This window comes from Diadema setosum, chromosome 16, assembly GCF_964275005.1.
Source record: "Diadema setosum chromosome 16, eeDiaSeto1, whole genome shotgun sequence".
In the NCBI taxonomy this organism is placed as follows: Eukaryota; Metazoa; Echinodermata; class Echinoidea; order Diadematoida; family Diadematidae; genus Diadema; species Diadema setosum.
In genome coordinates, this window is record NC_092700.1 from 7,363,171 (window position 1) to 7,377,504 (window position 14,334).

Below are 14,334 nucleotides of genomic sequence, written 5' to 3' on the forward strand. Positions count from 1 at the left end.
CAAATCTGTTTTTCTTTCATCTTTAAACAGTCTATGATGCAAGCTAGAACCTAACAGAAATGTAAAGAACCAGCCATTGAAATACACTCTTGAAAAACTGTTTCAGGCTCAAACTTACTGTCGCAGGATCTCATAAAGCACATTCTTACACAGCTACCTCTGATCGATGCCAGGTACTTGAACATCATGCACACGAAAAAAAGGAAGAAGAAATGCTTCAAGTTTGATTACTGTCAAACTGACTGACTCCCTCCTCCCGCACCCCCTCCCCCATCTCCCCCCCCCCCAAAAAAAAGGGAGCACAAACAGCAATTAAACCTCACTTAGAATTCTCCAAGCTTGATATTGATCTGTGCACTTGTGAGCACCCTACGCCGCTGATGCGGTCGCCATGGCGCTACCAGCAGGCATCCATTGTGACAAGGAACACTCACTCGCTGCACTCAAATACCACTCCGGAGGACCCCGGGGGGATCCGGGAAAAAGGCTCAAGTAGAAATGCCCTTTTCCGATCACAAATGTCAGCAACGTTTGTCGGGTTCAAATTTGTTCTGTTCTAAAGGTTCTGATCGGCAGGGTTGTGAAAGATGTTGCTATCTTCAAGAGAGAACGTTTTTGCCTCTCATTGTCAGAATTCTTGTATCCTTGCTTTTGATGACAGTAAAAGAAGGAGGAAGTTGAGGGGAAGTTGAGGGGATGAGGGATGCTATTCAATATACGTTAAAGACTAGTCCCGAGGATACTCAGGCAAGTGTCTATGGGAAATGCATGCTACAGCAAAATCAGCCAGTCCTCAACAGGTTAATGCACGAAGCTATACAGATGTGTGTGTGTGAGTAGTAAGACTTTACAGGGAAGCAGAATGGGATGGAAGTACATAGATTGTATATAATAATGTGACTGAGCGGGGACTTTGCATCCAAAAAGGAGCAACATTAAAAGCTGGGAGAGACAATCTTTGGAAGGAAGTTCAGATCCTGAGAAGAGATTCTTCTCAGGTTACCAGGATACCAATATCAAAATACCAGGATACCAATTCACATGATACCAAAGTCATTAGGCCCGTACACACATAACGAAAATCGAAATTACAATCGCGATCCAAATTTCGATTTTTTTTCGACCGTTCATGCACAGGGAAAAATCGCACTTCGCAGCAAGGAAAGAACGATCAGTGGCCAAACTGCGCATGCGCGAAACTTGCATGACCGAAGACTGGCCCTGCGGTCCCAAAAGAGTTTCGCACACACGCTACGAACGATGGGATTAAAAACACCGATTTCCGAATCTCGATCGCGCTGACACACACAATGCTTGGCAAAATAATCATGATTTTTCTGAAAAATCGCACTAATAGTGCGAGTTGGATCGCGATTAGGATCGCGAAAATTAGTGAGATTTTTCTGTCCACACAGGAAAAAATTTTCGAAATTTTGATCGCGATACGAAAATCGATTTTTAAATCTCACTTTTTCCCTTGTGTGTGAATGGGCCTATTGAAATTGGATGTTCCTAATCCATCAAATAACCGATAGGTGATCAATCACAAAGGAATGCTATTTTGGGGGACAAGAGGCTTTGGAGTTAAAGGCTCATTCTAGTATAGATTGAGTAACCCTTTTTTTGTGTGTGTGTGGAACAAAAACGGGACTTGAAACTTTATGGCAAGCACTATGAAGAATGGATTTAAATCAGTTAATCTAAAAGTTGGCATGAACTCAATAGAAACATTCCCTTTAGGAATGAAAAAAAAAGTGTTAAACTGTTGAAGAATGAGGAATAAATACAAAAAGGAAAAGAGCTCTATCGATTATGAACAAATTTAGCAAGAAGGAAAGAACAAAACTGAGAAAAAGACATACAATGTAAGAATATTAAAAAGAAGAGTAAAAGGCAAAGACACACAGTGCTAGAGAAAACAGAAATTTCAAGGGTAAATAAAAAGAGAAGAGAATAAAATTGAAGTGGTGTTTGGGATGGAGGAAATATTTGGTACGTGTGTAATACTTGCATTTGAGATGCTTGAAATACATATGAGGGCACTACTGCCAGTCATACAAAGTTACATGTCTACACGTGTACACTGTCACATGCCAAGTGCAAAGTACACTCCTGTATATTAAACAAATATTGTAATTTGTATTAATGAACAAGGTTGTAACAAAATTCTCGTTACAATGGAGTTAAACTTCAGGCCCCGGAATTATCTTCTGGGCATACATCTTTACGTGTGTACATACAGGCCCGAATTCACAAAGGTGGTACAAATGAAACCATGGTTTAAACCATGGACAAAAACTATAGAGCGCCAAGTGTCGCATGGAATAGTTCGTTACAAAATCAGTCATTTCGTCGATGAAATGATTATTTTGTAACGAAATGACAACATTTTGTAACTAAATGAACATTTCGTCCACAAAATTATAATTTCGTTAACAAAACGGTAATTTTGTCGACGAAATGGCCAATATCGTAACGAAATATTCCGTGCGACACTTGGCGCTCCATGGTTTTTGTCCATGGTTTAAACCATGGTTTCATTTGTACCACCTTCGTGAATTCGGGCCACAGTGTACATAAAATAACTGTTCAGCTGTCAGCTACATTGTCTAGCGTTAATTCTCGAGGCAAACTACTATACGTTGGCACTTTCTTGCCTAGAGACATCATGTGTGGATACTCAGACACCATCCTGATATCTTTTACTTGAGATTCTTGAAAGCGCTGATGTGAAGCATGAACCCAGTTGTGATCTCGCCGCCACCTCCAAAGTGATTTCATCCATCAGCCCGCTCCAGAATGCGCTACAGCACTCAAGTCATAATCGTGATCCGCCACAGACATTTTGAAACATGATCAGCTCTGTGTTTTTTTCCCCCTTGCTCAATGACATTTTGAAAAAAAAAGAAAAAGAAAATGGGGGGGGGGGAGTTAGGCCTAAGTTTCATGGAAACATGGAGAACAATTTGTATGCAAGACTCTTGAGAGCACATTCTATGCCATAAGCAACATGTACAAGTACAAGCACGAGTTATGAAAAATTCAAAACTGATTACAGCTGTATGTATGGAACAGATTCTGTGAAGTGCAGACTATCAAAAGAATTATGGGAGCAATTCATTAACTCGCCAAATGGAATTTACATTCAGTTCCTGATATCAAGGAACATTATGCACTCTGATAGCAGGAATTCTTCGGGACAAAATACGAAAATATGTGACCATGCATCACAAAATGAACAAAAAATCGCACACACTAATTTTGTGTGAGAGCTGAAAATAGGTAAGATCTAGGTCAACGAAGCCAATCTTGACTTTTTCATATTTTCTGAAAGAGCAAGCCCTCTTCTACATTATACTAATGTTTGGGATCATAAAACGAACAGGAAATTGGGATTTTAGCAGTTTTTCTGGGACACTTTTTGGTAGAATAGTGTGATTAGGTGTTCCTCAAAGAGTCCTCTTTTCATTTCCTAAAAACCCTGTCCATGCTCATCACTTTCAACTCTTGTAACGTTGGATGGGATGATGCCACTGCTTGAAAAGTTGGCATTGATCATTAACATAATGTGTTAATAAAGCATGCAAAATTTCAGCTTAATCCGATAATCCCTTCATTGTTGTTGCTCTGGTGGTTATCATCCTGTTATTTGTTCCATTCATCTCAAAGCTAGGGCAGCTTGGTAAAGATTAAATGCTTGAATAGACTCTGTTCTTCAGAGCCTCTTTTCTCAGTTCACACTTTTCCAGAGTGTGTACTTTCTTTCCAATATATATATACATGTAGATAGGTTAGGAGAGTCCATTTGGATCGAGTTATATATCATCTTAAAGCATAGAGTCTGCTCTTTCAGAATCTACCCTTAACTAAAAATCCATATCTGGCGACTTTTTGTTGGTCTTGTGGTGCAGGGTCACATATTATGACTTCATTCTCATTCTATTCTTCCGTACTACCGTCCCTGTTTCCTATTCTCCCATCTCCACTCCAGAGTGCAACTTAACTTCCAGTTTTCCACTGCCCTTCGAATGACACTGTTTGCCTTCTGTACACTCTCCCTACGCTCCTTTACTCTCCTCTTTCTAGGGTCTTCTTTTACCAATAAATAGTCCTCTCAAGGACTACGTACACTTAACCCATTGAGGCATGTCTCCCATAATGTAGATGCTTGCTCGAGTATACTGTAAAACGAGGACTGTTCGCGTGCATTTTAATTTCGCGAATTTCATGAGCATCGAGATTTGCAAAATTAAAAGGCACGCGAAAGTTTCTTGTCTACACTATGCATTGAATGCCAGTGGCAATTCGCAAAAATTTCATGCCGCGAATATATCATGTTTTACGGGACTCGTCCTCTACCGGTTAATACTACAAACCTCTTCTTTTCCAAATATGAAACAGGCAATGTATTATTAAGGCATTAACAGCCACATACAGCTTGTACACACACTAAAAAAAGCCATTTGAAACAAAATATAACCACTTTGACTGGATACAATCATACTTACAAGAAAGACAGCTTACCAACTTTTTGATTATTCCTCAACTTAAAGACGAACAAAATTCAGCTTGGTCATTTCCCACATTATCCAAAATTCACTGCACAGTATGTATCTTCCCTTCATTCTGTTTCTACAATAGATGGACTGTTGAAAAGATGAATTCTCTCACTACACACTCCCACAGCTGAAGTTTTCGTCTGGAGAAAATCCTTACGATGGTTTCTCCTAGTCTTGCATCCGCATCAAGGAAGAGGCATCAATTCCCAAAGTGAGCTGGCCCCTTCTCGATTTCTCCAAACTTTACAGGTTGTACCAACCAACCAATCAGCTCCCCTATCTACCCCAAGAGTTGCTTCTGGAGCGGGGGGTGGGGGGTGAGGGGTAATCAAATTTATTTTCAATAAAGCCCACCGACCACACCGTCTCAAGCTCACGGGCAATTTGCACCGGATTGGTAAATAACGACATCTGAACGCCTCGGACGATCATTCCCCCGTAAATGAGGCATGCAGCAATGTTGTGGATATCGAGTGACTGTCCCATGAGTTTTGTGAACGCATTTAAATGTGTCTGAGTAAACCTATTTTTGTTTGCATAGTGATACAGGTGTATGTGTTTTCACAATAAAAATGCCTATGATTGTATGAATGGCATATACAGTGTAATCTACAACATTAAAGGCAAGACATTCAAATCTTGTTCATGTTGTTGAACATGGTAAGGTCAGAAGGAAAAGTCATACAAAATGAAGGACATAGATACCCAAAATTGGTACAGTGATGTCAATACAAATGGTCAATGTACAAATTATAGGATATTCAAGAACCATGATGCATTTGGAGCCCTATCTGTTTCGACTTGATTATGTAAAATGGAGGAATCTCTGTAAATATCATTGTGGAAATAGCCGCCTCCCTTGTGTTAAAGGCCGTTACACAGGTATTCCAAGAGCAGATAGGCTGTGCTCTCTCTGCAACTTGGACCTAGTTGGAGATGAATTTCATTATTTGTTTCAATGTACATATTTTGAGTTGGAAAGGGAAGCTTATATTCCCTCTAAGTATCGAATCCGTCCAAACACCTTAAAAATGTCACTTTTGCTCAATACAGAAAAGGTAAAATTATTGTCCAATCTTGCCAAGTTTGTTAAAATTATCCTGCTCAATTTAGGTAACAAAGTCTAATTGGAACATGCTCATTTTTGTACTGGGGTTGTGGTACTTCTCCTATCTCTATGGCACGTCTTTACATTGTAACTATTTTGGAATGGTGCATTAACTATTCAATTCCTCACTTTTGGTATTCATCTGAAAATTCATGATCTTATTTTCCACTTACCATATACTGTATATGCCCAAATACTCTATCCATGTATTTTGAAAATGGAATGATATCTTTGTAGCTGTCAAATGATTAGCTGAATTTCGAAAGCGAGTAACAGATTTACAGCCTAATTACTACAACCCTAGAACTCACCACCTTTTATTTTTACACGACTGTTTAAAATATGGCACACTACAGAACTATGTACAGTGGTACAGGGATCTCGCCAGCGTATATCACCCTTGTCGGCCCCGACAAGCGTGCGGTTTGAAGAAGCAATTGCCGACAAGGGTAAAACTTGCCGACAAGGGTAACACCACGCGTGAACTTGCCGACAAGGGTAACTTGCTTGACGAGCTAAGTTCGGACCAATTTCTCGCCTTTGTCAGTCTTTATTATCTGGCTAGAAAAGAAGCTAGATGTTGAAAGCAGCAGCAGTTTACATACTTATACAAGCGCAAAAAATTTATCTACGCAGTCACCGCACCGATCACAACAACGCGGCTCAACAGAGCGACGTACTAGCTGATACACACCACATCACACACTTGCTCACTCGCATGCGCTCTGATTTGGGATCCACCAAAGAGATTATACCTATAGAGTAAGTAGTCGCCATACGCGTGCGTACAAATAGTGCGTCCAAAATTGAAGAGGGAGCGCACACTCAGCTCCTGGCACTGGATCTAAGTCTACGTTCAAGTCATATCTTCTCATATCATATCTGGAGTGATATGTTGTTCTTCATTACACATTTTCATTTTCAGAATCACAATGTGGGTAATTGTTTAAATAGTACTTTCTACGATGATATCATATCATTTGAACCATTTGGGAGAGTCCAGACCTTTTTCTTGTTCGCAAAATAAACAGTGGGAACTTGGGTGTAGACTAGACAGTAGTTGAGCATTATTACGTTTGTTTCGCGTACATTCCCAATCACGCCATAAAATCAAACAACATCAGCACCATTATGACGCTTTAACATGACAATTGTGACGTCACAATAAAACAACGCAAGGTCACTGCGCCGAATATTCAAGTCGAGCGCATTAAACAGTGCGCTGCCATCTACTGATTAATAACTGTACAGGATCCGTGCAATGGCGGCTCCCACAGCGCGAAATGGCAGCTCCCTCGCGCGGCTGCCTCCCCACTGGACTACGCCCTCTTGTGTTATAATCTCTTTGGGATCCACACACACATGCACAAGCACCCAGCGGGCCACTTACAGCTGCCTGCGTGTACAACGGTAAAGTGTATTGTGAGAGGGAGAGAGAGGACGGAAAGAGAGGGTCGGAGGCCGAAGGAGGCTGAGGAAGGCTGACACGTGCTCGCTTGTTGTCACGCTTGTTGTCGGGTTACGCAAAAACAAACGATAGGAATGCATGCCCCCCTCCGCCAAAGGTTGTATTTTTTTTTTTTTGGCTGCTTTGGTTTGTTTGTTATTTTGTCTGCCTGTCTGTCTCTCTATTCGCAAAATAGGTCAAAATTTGGGAACAGATTAGGATGAAATTTTCAGGAACAGTTACAGTTGGTTGGTAAAATGGCGCAAGGAACAGATGATTAAATTTTGATAGTGAGCAGGATTTATAATACAATGTACCATCGAAATTCACCGCCAGGATCCAGGATTTTTAGACTTTGTTTCGTATATTTGAAAGGATTCGTATCAATACTTTAGGAAGCTGGCCATCGGCAATGATGCAAAATTAGATGCGTTCAAAGCATTGCCGCAGAGAGAAAATTAACTCCATTTTTCGTTTAAAAAAAAAGAAAAGACAAAAGAACGTGCGATGGAGTAAGCAAATGCAAATTTTTATTTAGGTTTTGGTAGTTTCAGTGGGTTATTTTTTTTTTAATCTAAAAAGCCATGCGTTCCATTTTAGCCTTTTCAATTTCCATGGATTTGTAAACGTCATTCGTGAATATTCCATTTTCCTTCTCCGGGCCGAAATTTATAGTAATTCTGTCATGATGGTCTTTCAAGTTCAACGTACGTAATGCTCCACGTGCTTCTGGGTTGGTTTGTAAAGGTGGGTTAGGGGGCCTTCATGGGCAGAAAATAAATGGCTGATCATTCATCAATATTCCCAGTTGGTTTACATGCTATGTACACGCTGTTTACGACTACTGAAGCAAGGTGGCAGTACGCGCGACATTCTTTACCTGACACCTGGCTTTCGTGGAAATTTCCACAAGCCATGATATCAAGTTTCCCCACTGCTTGAGGTCGTGCTTTTTTTTTATTCATCATTACGAACGTCAATTTTTTCAACTTGAAAAGTGTAGATAATTTGCTTCGAGGACGTGTTTCTTTCTTTTTTTTTTCTTTTTTTTTTTCATTGCAGCGTCGGTAACATTTTATATTGTTCATCGTCCGTGCATGGCAGGGGTTCATGGGAGGAGAACGATAAGAATGACTGGGGAGAAAATAAACTGAAAGAAGGAAGCATCTTTTGAGCGAGCTGTCTTTGTTTTTCTCTACACCAGCATCAGTTATCGCCACCAAGGTTCATTTTTTTTTCGTTACTCCGACAGATTAATGATAAAATGATGCTAGATTCTTTATTCTGAAGGTTCGTTAATCCAAAAATGATTAAGAAAAAATGTCCGTTCATTTCACGACGAAATCAGTTTTGTTATTTCGAACGTTCTGCCAGTGAAATTTCGGAATAAAACGACGGCACAAAACAGCGTGTTTTCGTACTCTAAGAGTCTGTTATTCCGACAGAAGTAGTTATGATGAAATAATAAATTGTAGATTCTTTATTCTGAAGGTTCGTTAACCGAAAATTGAATAAAGAAAAATGTCCGTAAATTTCAAAACGAAATCAGCGCGTTATTTCAAATGTTTTGCCAGTGAAATTTGGAATAAAACGACTGCCCCCAAACAGTTGCAGTTTTCTTACTCTGAGGGTTCGTTACTCCGACAGATTAATGAAAAAATAATGCTAGATTCCTTCTTCTGAAGGTTCGTTAATCAAAAAAAAAATGATTAAGAAAAAATGTCCGTTCATTTCAAAACGAAATCAGTTTTGTTATTTCGAACGTTTTTGTCAGTGAAATTTCGGAATAAAACGACGGCACAAAACAGCGTGTTTTCGTACTCTATAAGGGTCTGTTATTCCGACAGAAGTAGTAATGATGAAATAATAAATTGTAGATTCTTTATTCTGAAGGTTCGTTAACCGAAAATTGAATAAAGAAAAATGTCCGTAAATTTCAAAACGAAATCAGTGCGTCATTTCGAACGTTTTGCCAGTGAAATTTGGAATAAAACAACTGCCCAAAAAAACAATTGCACTTTTCTTGCTCTTAGGGTTCGTTACTCCGACAGATTAATGATAAAACAATGCTATATTCCTTATTCTGAAGGTTCGTTAATCCAAAAATGATTTTAAAAAATGTCCGTTCATTTCACAACGAAATCACTTGAGTTTTGTTATTTAGAACGTTTCCGTCAGTGAAATTTCAGAATAAAACGACGGCCCCAAAACTGTTAGTTTTCTTTTACTCTGAAGGTTCGTTACTGCGAAAGAATAACGATAATACTTTAGATTCTTAATTCTGAACGATCGTTAATCGGAAAACGATAAAGAAGAAATTAAGACGGTTATAGTTTTCTTACCCTCAGGGTTCGTTACTCCGACAGAATAATGGCAAAATAATACTCTACATTCTTAATTCTGAATGATCGTTAATAGAAAAATTATAAAGGAGAAAATATTCGTTTATATCCAAACGAAATCAGTTTTGTTATTTCGAATGTTCTGCCAGTTTAATTTCGGAATACAACAACGGTGTTTTCTTATTCTGAAGGTTTTTTTTATTCTGAAACAATAACGATGATAGATGATAGATTCCTTTCTGAAGGTTCGTTGATCGGAAAATAATAAAGAAAAAATGCTTGTTAATCTTCGAACGAAATCAGTTTTATTTTGAACATTCATCTGTAGTACCGACCTTTGGTGTTGTTGTTGTTTTCGATCACAAACCTTCGAAGTACTCAGTAATGAATCGTTTCATTTTATGATTAAACAAACCTTCGGAATAATGACCATCATTACATTTAAAATTGTAGGATATCTCTTTGATGTCACGGCCAAACTACCGCAGTTTTCCCAGAAAGGAAAGTGCAACGATGTCCCGAAAGTTCTCGATCGCTTCTCGCGCATCTGCATGCAATAGGCCTACCACGTGGTCGAGCAGACGGCGAGAAAGCAACACGGCGCGCGTTGTTGCGATGCAGAGGCGGCTAATTATTGCAACAGTGAAACAGGAAAGGCCTAAAAGAAATCGGAACCTCCACCATCGGCACCTATACTTCTCTTTCATTTACCGGTATTATTTAGGAACTGCCGCTAACATAAGGTATGGAGTTTCTGCATTGTTTCTGTGAGAATATGCCCCTCACAACGTTCATTACATCTCCGTGAGAATGTCGCATTTAGTGGCATTTTAGCGGCGATTTATCTGTGTTGTATTGAGCATTAGCGAAGGCTTCCGCGCTTTGCGCGGGAGGGGGAACCCCCCTCCCGTACCCACCCCCAGAACAGCGCGCATAAATGCCGACAAGCATGAAGAAAATCCTGGCGAGAACCCTGGTGGTAGCTTGTTACAACGATGTCTTCTGGACCTGGAAATTTTGTTGTTTGTGTGTACATGCATACACTGTAATTATATGAATACATGTTTTATGTATGCTAAAGTAAATACACACATATGGGTGTACATGGGTACAGTTTGTACCTTGATGTCCTTTTTGTGTCAGGCATCCCTTTGCATCGTGTTTTCAATGTACTTTATGATTATTATATTTGTTCATACAAATGTACATGTATGTATACATGTTATCATCATGTTTGTTGTATTTTACTGTTACAAAGACATTGTAAATTTCTCATACTCCGAAAGGGGTCGCTAGAAATTGTTCAAATAAACTTCAAACTTCAACTTCAACACATTTTGTAGGAGAGCTGCAGTAAACTAGAGGGTACTTGCTTAAGGCTCTTTAAAACCGTTGAGGACGAGTCCCGAGTAAACTCAGGCAGGTGTCTATGGGAAATGTGTGTTGTAGAAAAATCAAACCGTCCTCAACGGGTTAAATGTGAGATTCTGAGTTCAAAGCTTCAAATCCTGCTGTCCTGTCTGTAGATGGATTTCTTCTTCTTCTTTTTTTTTTTTTCAAATGCATAAATGATTCATGCTTTGTAAACATGTGCTTTGTCTTTTCACAAGGGGCCCTTGTCAATAAGCTTTTCAGCTTTCACTGGCTTTTATCCATAATGTGCTTTTTTAGTACTATCCTTTGATGGTTTTAATACAACTTTGTGCAAAATAGTGAAGTACATACATGTACGTACTGGTCAGTCATTGCTGTATTTTCTTTTCCAGGGGGAGGGGGTGGTTACAAGTAAACATGAATGACTGAATAAAAAAAATGACTATGATTACATTATACACAGGCGGTGAGAGCTGGAGAACATGAAAAACAAATTGGATCAGATCTGAGTATTTTTATTGGGTTGGGTATAAAAATGTATGGCAAGATCAGTACTTTTTTAAAAATCTTGAAAAAAAAAACCACCCTTGAAATCTACACGTGTAGGTAATACCTACACTTGTAGATTTCAAGGGAAAGAGGTTTCATTGTTTCCAATCAAACTTTATTTCTGTACTTTCTTTTTCATACACAATCAAGCATACAATACTGCCTTAGAATTCCTCTACAGTCACTAAACTATTTAATTGGGATCCACATAAATGGAAAAAGAAAACAACAACTATAAATGCTTTAGCAGGAGAAAATCACTGCCATAATGCTTCTGAAGCACAATATTTGTTTTGCCATTGAAACGTGGCCTCTTCTAATCAGGACAGCTGCTCTATTGAGACAAAGGTCTTTATAAAACTATTCAAGAACTCCCAATGAAGGCAGTGATAACAGCATGCCATATAATGCCAATAAGGTTAAATGTGTAACTTTAAACAATAAGCATATAAGTCAAACATGATGATTTGTGACAGCTCAGAATTAAAAGAATTCCCAGCTCTTTGCAAGCCAACTCCTAAATTACATCTAGTTTTTGCAACCACCCTACACTTGCAAGAGGGGCCCTATGTCAAGAAGAAGATTGTAATTATGAAAAAGCCAAAAATCTAACAGATTCAGTGTAACTACTTGGCAACAGGTCTGAAGCAACCAGACAGTGGGGAGCATTCCTACTTTTGCCATGGTTACAGTGTAGATGCTCCTGCTGAAACATACAACTTATGCAACATCAAAAAGGCAACTATCTTTCATACTTATTTATAACTAAAAACAGGGGGCCCCGCCGGCAGTGCTCACACCAATATCAACACTATATATTGCAATCAAGAGACCTCACGTGTCCCTATAATACTCCAAAGAGGAAGATGAAATCTGTGTGGGGTTATGGGCAACGGTGGGTGTCGCCTAATCATCTTGCCCCATGTGCCTCACTGATGAGCATTATGAATATTTGACAAGGAGTAATACCATCACGGACAGAGACTGCTTACCTCATCACCGCAATGAGGCAAGAGATACGTGGACAGAAATATGAGCGGACAAAAAGAACAACACTGCCACCCCTCTTGTTTTGCGGATCATGCACTACTACTGTAGGAAGGGAGGGAGAAAAAGTACACAAAGCCTCACTGGAATTAGATGTGGTATTCGCCGGCATGTACGAAATGTGGATGCCTTCATTTGTAAACGCTACCACATTTCGGCGGCAATTTTCATTCCAGCATGGGTCATTGCATTTTATGGCTGAACCCTCGACCAATCTTGAAACGCATGGGACCATGGAATCTAAAGTTTACAAAGAAAAACTATGATGGTGTGTGGACGTTACAAAAGACTTTTTGAGAGACAAGATACTTGTGCATCATACAGATCATCTGAGATGAATATTCCCATATTTCATTGATTCCTACTACTGCCAACAAATTGTATCATATGTTTGCGTTTCACACTTAAATTATACGATGATAATAGTTTGATTGTGTAACACATGCTGTGTTGACTGCTAGCTCTCTCTTTGAGATGGTAATTTCTATAGTAGAGTGACAGCTGAACTATACAACTGTTTAAAGTACACAGATATGTACAGTCAAACCTGTCTGTAATGGCCACCCAATTCAGGGACAGAAAAAAGTAGCAGTTATACAGTGTAAATAGAAGGTTGTACCATAGACAGATTCTTTATAAATATACATTGTACCTCTTCTTTCTGAGAGAATTGCGTTTTAATAGTGGCTGCACACATGTACAGCAGGTAACCACTAAAGACAGGTGGCCACTAAAAACAGGTGGCCACTATAGACAGGTTTGACTGTTATCCTTTTAGCAAACTTCATGAAATTTTGCATCCAATGGTGAAAAACAAATCTGTCTCCGAACTTTTGTGAAATCTTTAAATATTAATACCAGTACTTAATACAAAGGCTCAGAGTTGTTATATTAAAAAAAAAAAAAAAATTACAAACAAAACTATTATTACTTGAGACACTCCTCTTTTGCACTGAGCATAATGGATGGATTTTTTTTTTTTGGTAAGTCCGAGTAAATTCTCACACTGGAAATCTATACAGCATTGTTTCCTCCATCGCAAAGAAGTTTCCAGTTTTATTTGATATTCTGAAGAAAGTCTGTCTGATCTTTGTACATCACATGTTCCTCTACCATATTACAGAAAGGAATGTACATGTAATTTTCATGGTTGAAAAAGGGACATACGTACAAAATTGAATGGGAGTGTAACACATAATATCTCCCTCTCTCTCTCTGTCTGGAGAGAGAGGTTGGACATTAGAAGTTACAATGTATCAATCTCTGTCTCTCTCTTATTTTCTCCCTTTCTTTCTCACAAACTAACCCAAAAGAATAAAGATATTTTCTTTTCTTTTTTTTTTTAAACCCAGCAACTTTGTTATCTGAAACTATGACTATCTATCTGAGAAGGATTTGGTGTGTTGGGGTTGGAACATAAGGTACATACAGGTTATGACAGAGAATGCCAGTGACTGACCAAAAATGTAGATTTCTACAAAAGAAATGAATAATTATGTTATTGAAACTTTGGAAGGCATTGTTCTAGGGCAGGGATGCTCTTTAAATACCAACTCATACCACATTGCACAATTTTATAGCAAGGGTCCAGTGTAGTTTTATATCCAATGAAGATGTGAACATTGCAGGGATACATTATATTAAAATTGCACATTAATGTGATGTATCAGATTTGATATTGAAGTTTATCATTGGTGTGTTCTACATGTTGTGTACACATGTAAGCATGATATTAAATTAGTCTGGATATGTACAACAAAAGGCCAGTTCAGAGTTATACTGTAGCTCATGTGCACATGGGTACAAATGACCTTTCTGTTTTTCTCAGTTGGTTACTGGTAGGCACTTCAATTGTTTTCAAAGTGACAAAGTGCATTATACACATGTAGGCTTGCGTGACATAACAAT